This window comes from Triticum urartu, chromosome 1, assembly GCF_003073215.2.
Source record: "Triticum urartu cultivar G1812 chromosome 1, Tu2.1, whole genome shotgun sequence".
Lineage (NCBI taxonomy): Eukaryota > Viridiplantae > Streptophyta > Magnoliopsida > Poales > Poaceae > Triticum > Triticum urartu.
In genome coordinates this window covers 45,034,876-45,047,847 of record NC_053022.1, presented here as the reverse complement: position 1 = coordinate 45,047,847, position 12,972 = coordinate 45,034,876, and positions in this window count along the sequence as shown.

Sequence of the window (12,972 nt, the reverse complement as noted above, 5' to 3'; positions counted from 1 at the left end):
AACTCTAGGCCCTAGGGCTCGTTCCTGGGGCCAAGTTTGGTCGTAGTCGCGGCAGCGAAAGGATGAAACAAGGAGCCTGAACCCACCTCATCCCTGCCTCCGCCAAAGGCGTGAGGAAGGTCGAGCGAAGTGGGGAGACGGCAAGGCCTGTTGCCGGGCAAGGAAATGTTTATCTTGAAGATATCAAGGATTTACTCCTTGTCGTGGGTTCCACCCGCAAACAAATGACCCGGCAAGCATCCCTTTTTCATTAAAAAAACATTCCACTCAGGTACAGTCCATAGGGAATGAAAAACATGAATGATGGGATTACAAGTTTTAAATTCAACAAAGGCCCGAAGGCTTACAAACTAAAAAGAGATAAGGTGCCCGTAATCCCTTTCTTGTCCCTCTCCTCAGGAGGCAGGTCAAGGAGGCGAAAGGGACAAAAGGAGCGCCTAGGCGAGCTACGGGTGGCAGAAGACACCAAGAGAACATCTTGGTGGCCGTCCAAAGGCTGGATGGTGATGGCGGCGCCGGAAGCAGAGCTCGAAGACAGGCGGTAGGACGTCAGCACACGTCGAAGGCGTCGGTGCCCGCGTACTCCGACTTGACGGCCTTGCCGCCCGCCCTCTTCCTCTTCCGCAGCCTCCCAACGCCAGCCGCCCAAGGAGACGACCCCGAGAAGTTCAAGGGAGCCGGCGACACGGATGATGGGGTCGCCGGTGCCGCACGGAGCGGCACCCGACACCTAAGTTCGGACCCGTCATCCTGCCGCCTACTACCCTCGTCGTCGCTGCCGCTGTCCTCCTCGTCACTCCCGCCCGAGGAGGAGTCTTCACTATCAGAAGAGCTCTCCACGCAGCACCTTGCACGGGTCCCAAAGCACCCGAAGACCTTGACGGAGAGAAGGCCACCCTCCATCAGCTTAAAATGGAGAGTGAGCCCCTCCGTCAAGCGGTGGATATGAGCAAACGTCTTCCATCCCCGACAAGATACATCACGTGAGGGGCGGGGAAGTCGACGCGGACCCGCGTGCCACTGATCCCGCAGCCCCTCATGTGCAGCCGCAACGATTCCGGCGGATCCAGCTCCATCTCCCGCGCAAATGGAGTCGGGAGACGAAGGCGACGGCGCGGCGGCCGGCGCAGCCTGACGAAGAACTCACAAGGGTCATCCCCAACATGGCCCTCCATTGGAGGAGGAGCTGCTGGCGGAGGCGAGGCCGGCGCGCCGCCCCGTCCTCCTCTTCCCCGAGCGCCCCGGCCTCGCCCCCTCCCCCTTCCCCTCGCGGCTGGCTCTGCCACCGCAGGCGCAGGAGAAGGAGGGACGCGTTGTCGAGCGGCGACCCTCGCCGCCACTGTTGAAGGACCGGGATTCCCTCTCTCCATGACGGATGGAAGGGAGGAGCAGAAGCTGAAGGAAGAAGAAGATGAAAGAATGCGGGACGCCATCCCCCTCCCGCTCTTTATAAAGGATCGGGGTTGGGGCTCGGCCGCCCCGCTCGGCCAATCAAGATACGGAAGGCGCAGGGAGCCAGGACCGACCCGCCGCCCCAACCAGCGACGGCCCGGTTTCCCGCCTCCACCGTTTGCCACCCCAGGCGCATGGGAGACACGTGGCGGACGTGCAGAACCGAGGGGACGGGTGAGACGACCACTCCCCACCCCGTGATCGTGGGGAGTGGACGCCTTGAAGACCGCGCCTCAGCCCCATTCAGTAAATGGGCCGCGCCTCCACGCCTCCCTCCGTTTATGGGGAAGGCGCGAACCGCCCCTTTACTACGATGTGACACATGCCTCGGGAACCAACCCCACGCATGCTGCCCACGTCACACGCACCTCCCCACGCCGCGCCACGCGCGGGAGTCGTGGGAAGCGCAGCGCGCGAAGAATCTTACCGCGGTAAAAACCGCCCCACCTGCCCGCGCACCATTTTTGGGCCTAGCCCAACAACGCGTTGCGCTTATGTGTGGCCCAAGCCCGGGGGCTCCTGTCGGTGTACAAAAAGAGGGGTACACTTTTTGTACCCCTATAACTGTGCACGGGCAGTCTGAGCCACGGGCACCACCACACCAAGCAAGGCAAGGGAGGTGAGCCAGGGTAAGACCGAAGCTCAAGAGAACTAGAACACGCCAAGGCCAAGACCACGAAGAGCAAAGGGGACGAAGCGACTCCCCCACAAGATCCTTGCCGGGAGACAGTTCTAGCAGCCCCGGCAAGACCCTTGCCGTAGCAGCCCCGGCAAGACCCTTGCCGCGGCGACTCGTCCAGCGCCTACGGAGCAAATCACCCTTGAGTCCACTGCCCCCAAAGGGCAAGGATTCGGGAGACATCCCCGTGGCGGCATACAGATCTTTGTGAATACATTCAAGATCAGATACGCACTAAGGAGACGACAACCCTTGGCGGGATCCCAGCCGAGGAAGACCACAAGGCCCCCGACAAGCGCCTTGCCGGGGATGACAGCAGGCGCCCCGGCAAGACCCTTGCCGGGGCCCCAGCAAGGCCCATACCGAGGACACCCGCAGGGCCACCATCAAGCCCATGCCGACTAAACCTCCACCACCGCATGCATGCAGCTGCCGGCCCAACCAGCTGGGCAGGCACCTGCGTGGCGGCATGCAGATCTTCATGAAGACCCACCACTGCGCCACCTCAGCTACGTGCCTACCTATGTGGCATCACAGGCATCGCTGGCCAGGGCGCGTGTCGACACAAGAAGGAGCGGCGACGGACGAGACATGTTTCTCCCCCGTCCCCGATAAAGCAAGGACACCTAAGCAAGATGCATTAAATGCGCCTTGTCATGTAATGCGAGGGATAACCTCGCATCACTGTACCCTTTCCACCTCCTGTGTGCCACTGTGGCAACCCCTTTTTCTATAAAAGGAGGCCCTAGGAGACCAGGAGAAGGATTTGGCTTTTTGGAGCTCCTCAGACCCCATAGCTAGCTCAAGAACACATATATACAATCCACCAAAGCAGGAGTTGGGTTTTACGCATCTTCGCGGCCTGAACCTGGATAAACGAACCATGTGCTACCTGTTAGTTCCGCTCTACTCACGAACCCGCGCCGCACTAACCATAGTAGGGATTCTTGTGATCCCATAGGTGTCGTTCCCACCGACACCTCCCTTTGTCCATTTTCCGCATATGCATCATCTGTCTTGTTTCCATTTCTTTCTTTTATTTTTCTAGGCCTTCAAGGGTCACCTTGTGCCTCACTTGTACATTACAGATGTTCTAGCCGCACTCTCTACACCTGGGGGCTTCTTTCACAGAAGCTTAAATTATTTACCTGGGCATCACACCCAACACATGCGTTATACTTCCGCATGTACCTTTTTTCACCATTATATGCATCGATATGACTTAAGTTTTGGCCAAGCTGGGTTGCTTGGCTCTTGTATTTATGCCCTATGTTCCCATTAATTCGGCTAGGGCATAAGGGGAGCACCTCTGCGATTGTTACCGCCGGGTCACTGGACGTGTACCTCAGACTGGGTGCAGCCGAAAGCTAACATTCTTAAGAGAATATTCGGTCGGTGAACAAAAGATGACCTTTATTTATTATCCATACCTGCCCCCAGATGTTTTTTTTCTGTGCTTCTTGTCGTAGTCCGGACATGCACTTTAGGGCATGCCTACCCAGGGAAAGGAACCCTTAACGGAACTATTCTCTCTATAAGATGTTTCTTACTACCCATGTAATATAACATAACTAGTTGGGCACTTGTCTGATAAAGCACTAATGACCCCTACGCCTGGTCTCCATGCATGCCCCGGTTCTTACATAACCGAGAGGGTATTCGGATACACTCCAGACTGTCGGGTCCCGAGGTTGAAGCGAAAAGGTACGCCACGACAAATGATCTACAATCCGGCTAGAAGGCATCATACATGTCACTTTAAAATTACATAGTCAATTTGACTAGTTGAATTCCTCTTCAATGCCATCCAATAGGCTGTCTATTCTATAGTCCTGTTGGGAATACTTTGCGGCCAATTCTACTTGGCCGTACACTAAACTGACAGGGATCTCCTTGCCATCAGGCCCCACGGGTCTGACTTTGGCCATGTGGTTCGGGTCAGCCTTCGTGTACCGTGTCTTCACCATTGCCCAGGCTTCCCTGGCACCCTGACGGCAGGCCGATATCTTCCATAATCGGAAGCGCCGCCGTGCTCCCTTTAGCCTTTCTGCAAGCTCTCCAAGGCTTTCGGGTATGGAGACGGACGGCCACAAGGCCTTGGCGATGATTTGCATCACCTGCCAAACTTGTTCATGCAACTGCGAGAGGTCGGGAAGAAGATCACCCGTCGAACCAGGCATCTCTTCGGCAGGACGACCTGTTAGCATACCTACAAACATAACTCTGTCAGCCAGCTTCCTCGCCGAACTCTTTTTTCAGAGTTCGTTCAAGAACTTACTAAATATGTCACGTCGAAGCCGCCGATTCTCCGTAACAGAGTTCGACAGTTGGGCACGAACATCTTTTAGTTCCATGCCCAGCTTGGTGTTGGCATCTTGGAGATCATTCTTCTCCTGCGTCACCCTCGTCAGCACACTCTCACCGGCCTTCAGCTGGCGTATGAGCTGTTGCTTATCTGGATTTACTCCAGCGTCATCTGCAATTTTATCATCAGATCTGTGTATACGCCGCACTCTAATACGATACTTATCATTTGAAGGATATGTTACCAGAGGGGGTCTTTTTGGGTTCCCCCGCTGTGGCTAGTGCGGCCTGTAGTTGGGCTTTGCACTCTTCCAGCTCCTGGGACAGTTGAGTATTCTTTTCTGTAAGAACCTGCATAACAAATGATCCTTAAATCAGTTATCCTAACTATTTCAAGTCTCAGGGGCTACTGATATATATAATCATCAAATTTTCTCACCCGTATGTCTTTTACATACTGCTCCGTGGCTCTGGCTAGACCATTTTGAGCGGCACGGAGGTGCGCGTCTCCCGAGTTGAAGGCATCCAATGCCTCTTGGGACAAACAAGCATCACGAAGAACAGTCCGGCGACGCCTGTGGTTCATGGCACTTTCCACCTCGGAATGGGTGGCGGACAGTTTATCCGCATCCTCTGTCGGAGGAGCACCCGGTGCACGCCTTATTCGTTCCCGCCTCTGAATCCGGCCTTGGAGCCTGGCTAGTGGAGGCGCGATTGGTAGCCTCTCCGGGTATAGTCCGGCGAGCTATATTTTCCTGAAAAGAAGGCATGGGCGTTAATATGCCTCCGCAAATAATGTCTTGCAATAAAGACGGCGCACCGTACCACTGCGCCGGTGCCTCAATCCGGACTGCAAATCTTTTCAGCCTGCCTGGCCTTGCGGCCCCTTGTTGGCTAGTTGCCACAGGCTCGACCTTCTGCCCCGAGGACCTCCCCTGCAAAACACGGCTGTTATACGGCAATCAAAAACCGCAAGGACGGATCCCTTTTTACGTGCTGGGACTTCGGTCTTAGTCACCTGTGAGGCTGGAACTAGCCCAGGGTAATCGGCCGTAATGCCCACCAAGGCGTTGTCATTACTCCATTGGTAAAATACCCCGTCGATCAGCTCCACAGATATGTCCGGATCATCCTGGGAGGCTGGGTCAAGGGACCGTCCGGGGTCCTCGGGTTCCGGAGGAGGGCTGTTTATCTCCTTTACTGCCTGGCGCAGCTCCTGCAATAAAATCACTAGAATAAATACTTAACTATGGGAATGCCAAATGGATGTGCAATAAAAAGTCTCCGCTTACCCAGCCCGGAGGATTGTACATAGAAAATCCGCCCTATGGGTTGACATGAAGGAATTCCTCCTCTTCTCCCTTGTACAAAGTGGATAAGATCTTTATTAGATCGGCAGCTGATCCCGGCCCTTTGCGGCCCTGGCGGGTGGCGTCATCCTCCCCGTTGAAATCCCACATGGGGTGGCCTCTATACTGAAGAGGCTGCACCCCCCGCATGATGCATGTGGCCATGACCTCGATCATGGTCAATCTGGATCGAGCTAAAAAACTTATCCGGCTCATCAGGTAAAGAATGTCCCTGTCATCTTCCTCCAGGGAGATCCATGGACGCCAGCTCCGGTGCTTCTTCAAAGGGGCGTTGTCGAACTCCGGAAGGCCGATCCGAATAGGGTCTGAGAGGGGGACACCTTCTATATAAAACCATTCTAAAGGCCAGTCTTCGGACGTCTTCTTTGGGGTTCCGGACAGGTATCTGGTCCCAGCAATACGCCACACTTCGGGTCCGCCCACTTGATATATTGATCCCTTCTTAGAACAGGGCACAAGGCAGAACAGCTTCTTCCACAGAGCAAAATGAGCCTCACAGCCCAAAAACAACTCGCAAAGGGCTACGAATCCCGCGATATGCAGTAGGGAGGCAAGCGTAAGGTTCTGCAACTGGAGGCCGTAGAACTCCAGAAGCCCCCGGAGAAACGGATGAATTGGGAATCCGAGCCCTCTTACCAGATAAGGGACAAGGCATACCCGCTCCCCCTTGGAGGGGTTGGGAAGGCTCTCCGCTTGCTCTCCGCCATTGTAGGTGGCAAGCCCGGCTCGAACCGGGACCAGGTACGCTGGGGGAAGAAATCCCTTGGATTGGAGCATCACCTGCTGTGCGGGATGGAACATCTCTCCCAATCTCCTGGCTTGGAACTAGGGGTGCGAGAGGAGGAGCTGCGTCGACCGGCCATGATGGAATGGATCTCTGTCGGGTGCGCTCCGATGAAGGCTCGCCAAGGGAGGATGGTGTGATTTGGATCTGAATCCTCGTCTTCTTAAATAGGCGGCTCATTCACACAGCTAGGGGGTAAATATGAAAACACCCTGGCTCTTCACATTCGCTCGACACGTGGAAGGTGGCCATTATTGGGCGAGGAATCTGAGGAATACAAACATTCACAAGAAACAGGACATTATTTCGACAGGTACACAAAATTTGGAGAGGAACCCGCCTTGCAATGCCGAATACAATACTGCGCGCCGGACTCGTCGTCATTCAAGCCTGGTTTGGGGGCTACTAAGGGAGTCCTGGATTAGGGGGTCTCTAGACAGCTGGACTATCTCCATTGGCCGGACTGTTAGACTATGAATATACAAGATTGAAGACTTCGTCTCGTGTCCGGATGGGACTCTACTTGGCGTGGAAGGCAAGCTAGACAATACGTATATGGATATCTCCTCTTTTGTAACCGACCTTGTGTAACCCTAACCCTCTCCAGTGTCTATATAAACCGAAGGGTTTTAGTCCGTAGGACAACAACCACAACATACAGTCATACCATAGGCTAGCTTCTAGGGTTTAGCCTACTTGATCTCGTGGTAGATCTACTCTTGTACTACCCATATCATCAATATTAATCAAGGAGGACATAGGGTTTTACCTCCATCAAGAGGGCCCGAACCTGGGTAAAACTTCGTGTCCCCTGCCTCTTGTTACCATCAGGCCTAGACGCACAGTTCGGGACCCCTACCCGAGATCCGCCGGTTTTGACACCGACAGAGTTCATATCCGATCTAGGTGTAATACCTAGTGCATCGGGTCCAATGAAAATCTTTTGTGACAATACTGGAGCAAGTGCCTTGGCGAGGAATCCAAATTTCCCAAGAGAACCAAACACATCAAGAGACACTTCAACTCCATTCACGATCAAATCAAGGAGGGATACATAGAGATTTGCAAGATACATACAGATCTGAATGTTGCAGACCCATTGACTAAGCCTCTTTCACGAGAAAAACAAGATCAGCACCAAGAATCCATGGGTGTTAGAATCATTACTATGTAATCTAGATTATTGAATCTAGTGCAAGTGGGAGACTGAAGGAAATATGCCCTAGACGCAATAATAAAGTTGTTATTTATAATTCCTTATATCATGATAAATGTTTATTATTCATACTAGAATTATATTAACCATAAACTTAGTACATGTGTGAATACATAGACAAATAGAGTGTCCCTAGTATGCCTCTACTTGACTAGCTAGTTAATCAAAGATGGTTAAGTTTCCTAACCATAGACATGTGTTGTCATTTGATGAATGGGATCACATCATTAGAGAATGATGTGATGGACAAGACCCATCCCTTAGCTTAGCATTATGATCGTTTAGTTTTATTGCTATTGCTTTCTTCATGACCTATACATATTCCTTTGACTAGGAGATTATGCAACTCCCGAATATCGGAGGAAGACCTTGTGTGCTATCAAACGCCATAACATAACTGGGTGATCATAAATATGCTCTACAGGTGTCTCCGAAAGTGTTTGTTGGGTTGCCATAGATCTAAATTAGGATTTGTCACACCGTGTATCGGAGAGGTATCTCTGGGCCCTCTCGGTAATGCACATCACTATTAGCCTTGCAAGCAATGTGACTAATGATTTAGTTATGGAATGAGTAAAGAGACTTGCCAGTAACGAGATTGAACTAGGTATGCTGATATCGATGATCAAATCTCGGGCAAGTAACATACCGATGACAAAGGGAATGACGTATGTTGTTATGCGGTTTGACCGATAAAGATCTTCGTAGAATATGTTGGAACCAATATGAGCATCCAGGTTCCGCTATTGTTTGTTTACCGGAGATGTGTCTCAATCATGTCTACATAATTCTCGAACCCGTAGGGTCCGCACGCTTAACGTTCGATGACGATTTGTATTATGAGTTATGTGTTTTGGTGACCGATGTTTGTTCGGAGTCCTGAATGAGATCACAGACATGACGAGGAGTCTCAAAATGGTCAAGAGGTAAAGATTAATATATTGGAAGGTTATATACAAACACTGGAATGGTTTCGAAGAGGTTCGGGGATTTTTTGGAGTACCGGGAGGTTACTGGAACCCCCCCTCCCCCCGGGAAAGTTAATTGGCCTAATGGGCCATCATGGAGGAGAGCAGACCGGCCACGGGAGGTGGCGCCCCCCCCCCCTTGCCCAATCTGAATTAGACAAGGGGAGGGGGTGCGGCCCCCTCTTTCCTTCTCATTCTCCTTCCCCCCCTTTCCCCCTCTTTGTTGGAAGGAAGGGGGGAGAATCCTACTAGGAGTGGAGTCCTCTTAGGACTCCCCCCCTTGGCGCGCCTCCCTGGCCGGCCACCTCCTCCCCCTCTCCTTTATATATAGGGATGGAGGCACCCCAAAGGCACACCAAGAATTCTCTTAGCCGTGTGCGGTGCCCCCTCCATTGTTTACTCCTCCGGTCATAGCGTCGTAGTGATTAGGCGAAGCCCTACACGGTTCACATCACCATCACCGTCACCACGCCATCGTGCTGATGGAACACTCCCTCGACCCTCCACTGGATCAAGAGTTCGAGGGACATCATCGAGCTGTACATGTGCTAAACACTGAGGTGCCGTACGTTCGGCACTTGGATCGGTTGGATCGTGAAGACGTTCGACTACATCAACCGCGTTAACATAACGCTTCCTCTTTCGGTCTACGAGGGTACGTGCACACACTCTTGCCATCTCGTTGCTATGCATCTCCTAGTTAGATCTTGCGTGATCGTAGGAAATTTTAAAATTGCATGCTATGTTCACAACACCAATGTAGACCCAGTACTTCCCCGGGGGGTTCCGCTATCCCCTCAGTACTCCGGAAAAATACCCGAACCACTCGCAACCATTCCGACGTTCGAATACTACCTTCCAATATATGAATCTTTACCTCTCGACCATTTCGAGACTCCTCGTCATGTCCTTGATCTCATCCAGGACTATGAACAAACTTCGGTCAACAAAACAAATAACTCAAAATACAAATCGTCTTCAAACGTTAAGCGTGCGGACCCTATGGGTTCGAGAACTATGTAGACATGATCGAGACACGTCTGTGGTCAAGAACCAATAGCGGAACCTGGATGCTCATATTGGTCAAACCGCAATAACAACATACGTTATTCCTTTTGTCATTGGTATGTTACTGGCCCAAGATTCGATCGCTGGTATCCTCATACCTAGTTAAATCTCATTACCGGAAAGTATCTTTACTCGTTCCATAATGCATCATCCTACAACGAACTCATTAGTCACATTGCTTGCAAGGCTTATAGTGATGTGCATTACCGAGAGGGCCCAGAGATACCTCTTTGATACTTGGAGTGACAAATCCTAATCTCGATCTATGCCAACCCAACAAACACCTTTGAAGACACATGTAGAGCATCTTTATAATCACCCAGTTACGTTTTGACGTTTGATAGCACACAAGGTGTTCCTATGGTATTCGGGAGTTTCATAATCTCATAGTCAGATGAATATGTATAAGTCATGAAGAGAGCAATAGCAATAAAACTTAACGATCATAATGCTAAGCTAATGGATGGGTCTTTGCTACCTCTTGAGCACTGCGTTGGATTTCCCCGAAGAAGAGAGGATGATGCAGCAAAGTAGCGTAAGTATTTCCCTCAGTTTTTGAGAACCAAGGTATCAATCTAGTAGGAGGCTATGCATGAGTCCCTTGTACCTACACAAAAACAATAGCTCAACGCAACCAACGCGCTTAGGGGTTGTCAATCCCTTCACGGTCACTTACGAAAGTGAGATCTGATAGAGATGATAAATAATATTTTTGGTATAGAGATGCAAAGTAAAAAATTAAAAGCAAAGTAAAAGCAAAGCAATAATAAAGTGATGGAGATTAATATGATGAGAAAGAGACCCGGGGGCCATAGGTTTCACTAGTGGCTTCTCTCAAGAGCATAAGTATTCTACGGTGGGTGAACAAATTACTCTTGAGGAATTGACAGAATTTAGCATAGTTATGAGAATATCTAGGTATGATCATGTATATAGGCATCACATCCGAGACAAGTAGACCGACTCCTGCCTGCATCTACTACTATTACTCCACTCATCGACCGCTATCCAGCATGCATCTAGAGTATTAAGTTAAAAACAGAGTAACGCCTTAAGCAAGATGACATGATGTAGAGGGATAATTTCATGCAATATGATAAAACCCCCATCTTGTTATGCTCGATGGCAATGATACAATACGTGCCTTGCTGGCCCTTCTGTCACTAGGAAAGGACACCGCAAGATTGAACCCAAAGCTAAGCACTTCTCCCATGGCAAGAACAACCAATCTAGTAGGCCAAACCAAACTAATAATTCGAAGAGACTTGCAAAGATAACCAATCATACATAAAAGAATTCTGAGAAGATTCAAATATTATTCATACATAGACTTGATCATAAACCCACAATTTATCGGTCTCAACAAACACACCGCAAAAAGAAGATTACATCGAATAGATCTCCACAAGAGAGGGGGAGAACATTGTATTGAGATCCAAAAAGAGAGAAGAAGCCATCTAGCTACTAACTATGGACCCGTAGGTCTGAAGTAAACTACTCACACTTCATCGGAAGGGCTTGGATGATGATGTAGAAGCCCTTCGTGATCGATGCCCCCTCAGCCGGAGCTCCGGAATAGGCCCCAAGATTGGATCTCGTGGATACAGAAAGTTGTGGAGGTAGAATTAGGTTTTTGGCTCCGTTTTTGATCGTTTGGGGGTACGTGGGTATATATAGGAGGAAGAAGTACGTCGGTGGAGCAACAGGGGGCCCACGAGGGTGGGGGCGCACCTGGTTGGGTAGGGCACGCCCCCTACCTCGTGGCCTCCTGTTACGTGCCTTGACGTAGGGTCCAAGTCTCCTGAGTTGTATTCGGTGAGAAAATCACGTTCCCGAAGGTTTCATTCTGTTTGGACTCCATTTGATATTCCTTTTCTTCGAAACCATAAAACAGGCAAACAACAACAATTCTGGGTTGGGCCTCCGGTTAATAGGTTAGTCCCAAAAATAATATAAAAGTGGATAATAAAGCCCAATATAGTCCAAACAGTAGATAATATAGCATGGAGCAATCAAAAATTATAGATACGTTGGAGACGTATCAAGCATCCCCAAGCTTAATTCCTGCTCATCCTCGAGTAGGTAAATGATAAAAGCAAAAAATTTGATGCGGAGTGCTACTTGGCATAGTTTCAATGTAAATCTTCTTAATTATGGTATGAATATTCAGATTCAAAAGATTCAAGACAAAAGTTCATGTTGACATGAAAATAATAATACTTCAAGCATACTAACCAAACAATTATGTCTTCTCAGAATAACATGGCCAAAGAAAGCTATCCCTACAAAATCATATAGTCTGGCTATGATCTATCTTCACCACACAAAGTATTTAAATCATGCACAACCCCGATGAAAAGCCAAGCAATTGTTTCATAATTTTGACATTTTCAAAACTTTTTCAATGTTCACGCAATACATGAGCGTGAGCCATGGATATAGCACTATAGGTGGAATAGAGTGGTGGTTGTGGAGAAGACAAAAAGAGGGAAGATAGTCTCACATCAACTAGGCGTATCAACGGGCTATGGAGATGCCCATGAATAGATAACAATGTGAGTGAGTAGGGATTGCCATGCAACGGATGCACTAGAGCTATAAGTATATGAAAGCTCAACAAAAGAAACTAAGTGGGTGTGCATCCAGCTCGCTTGCTCACGAAGGCCTAGGGCATTTTGAGGAAGCCCATCATTGGAATATACAAGCCAAGTTCTATAATGAAAAATTCCCACTAGTATATGAAAGTGACAGAATGAGAGACTCTCTACAATGAAGATCATGGTGCTACTTTGAAGCACAAGTGTGGTAAAAGGATAGTAACATTGTCCCTTCTCTCTTTTTCTCTCATTTTTTTGTTTGGGCCTTCTCTTTTTTTATGGCCTGTTTTTTTCGTTCGGAGTCTCATCCCGACTTATGGGGGAATCATAGTCTCCATCATCCTTTCCTCACTTGGGACAATGCTCTAAAAATGATGATCATCACACTTTTTATTTTTCGTACAACTCAACAATTACAACTCAATACTTAGAACAAAATATGACTATATGAATGCCTCCGGCGGTGTACCGGGATATGCAATGAATCAAGAGTGACATGTATGAAAGAATTATGAATAGTGGCTTTGCCACAAA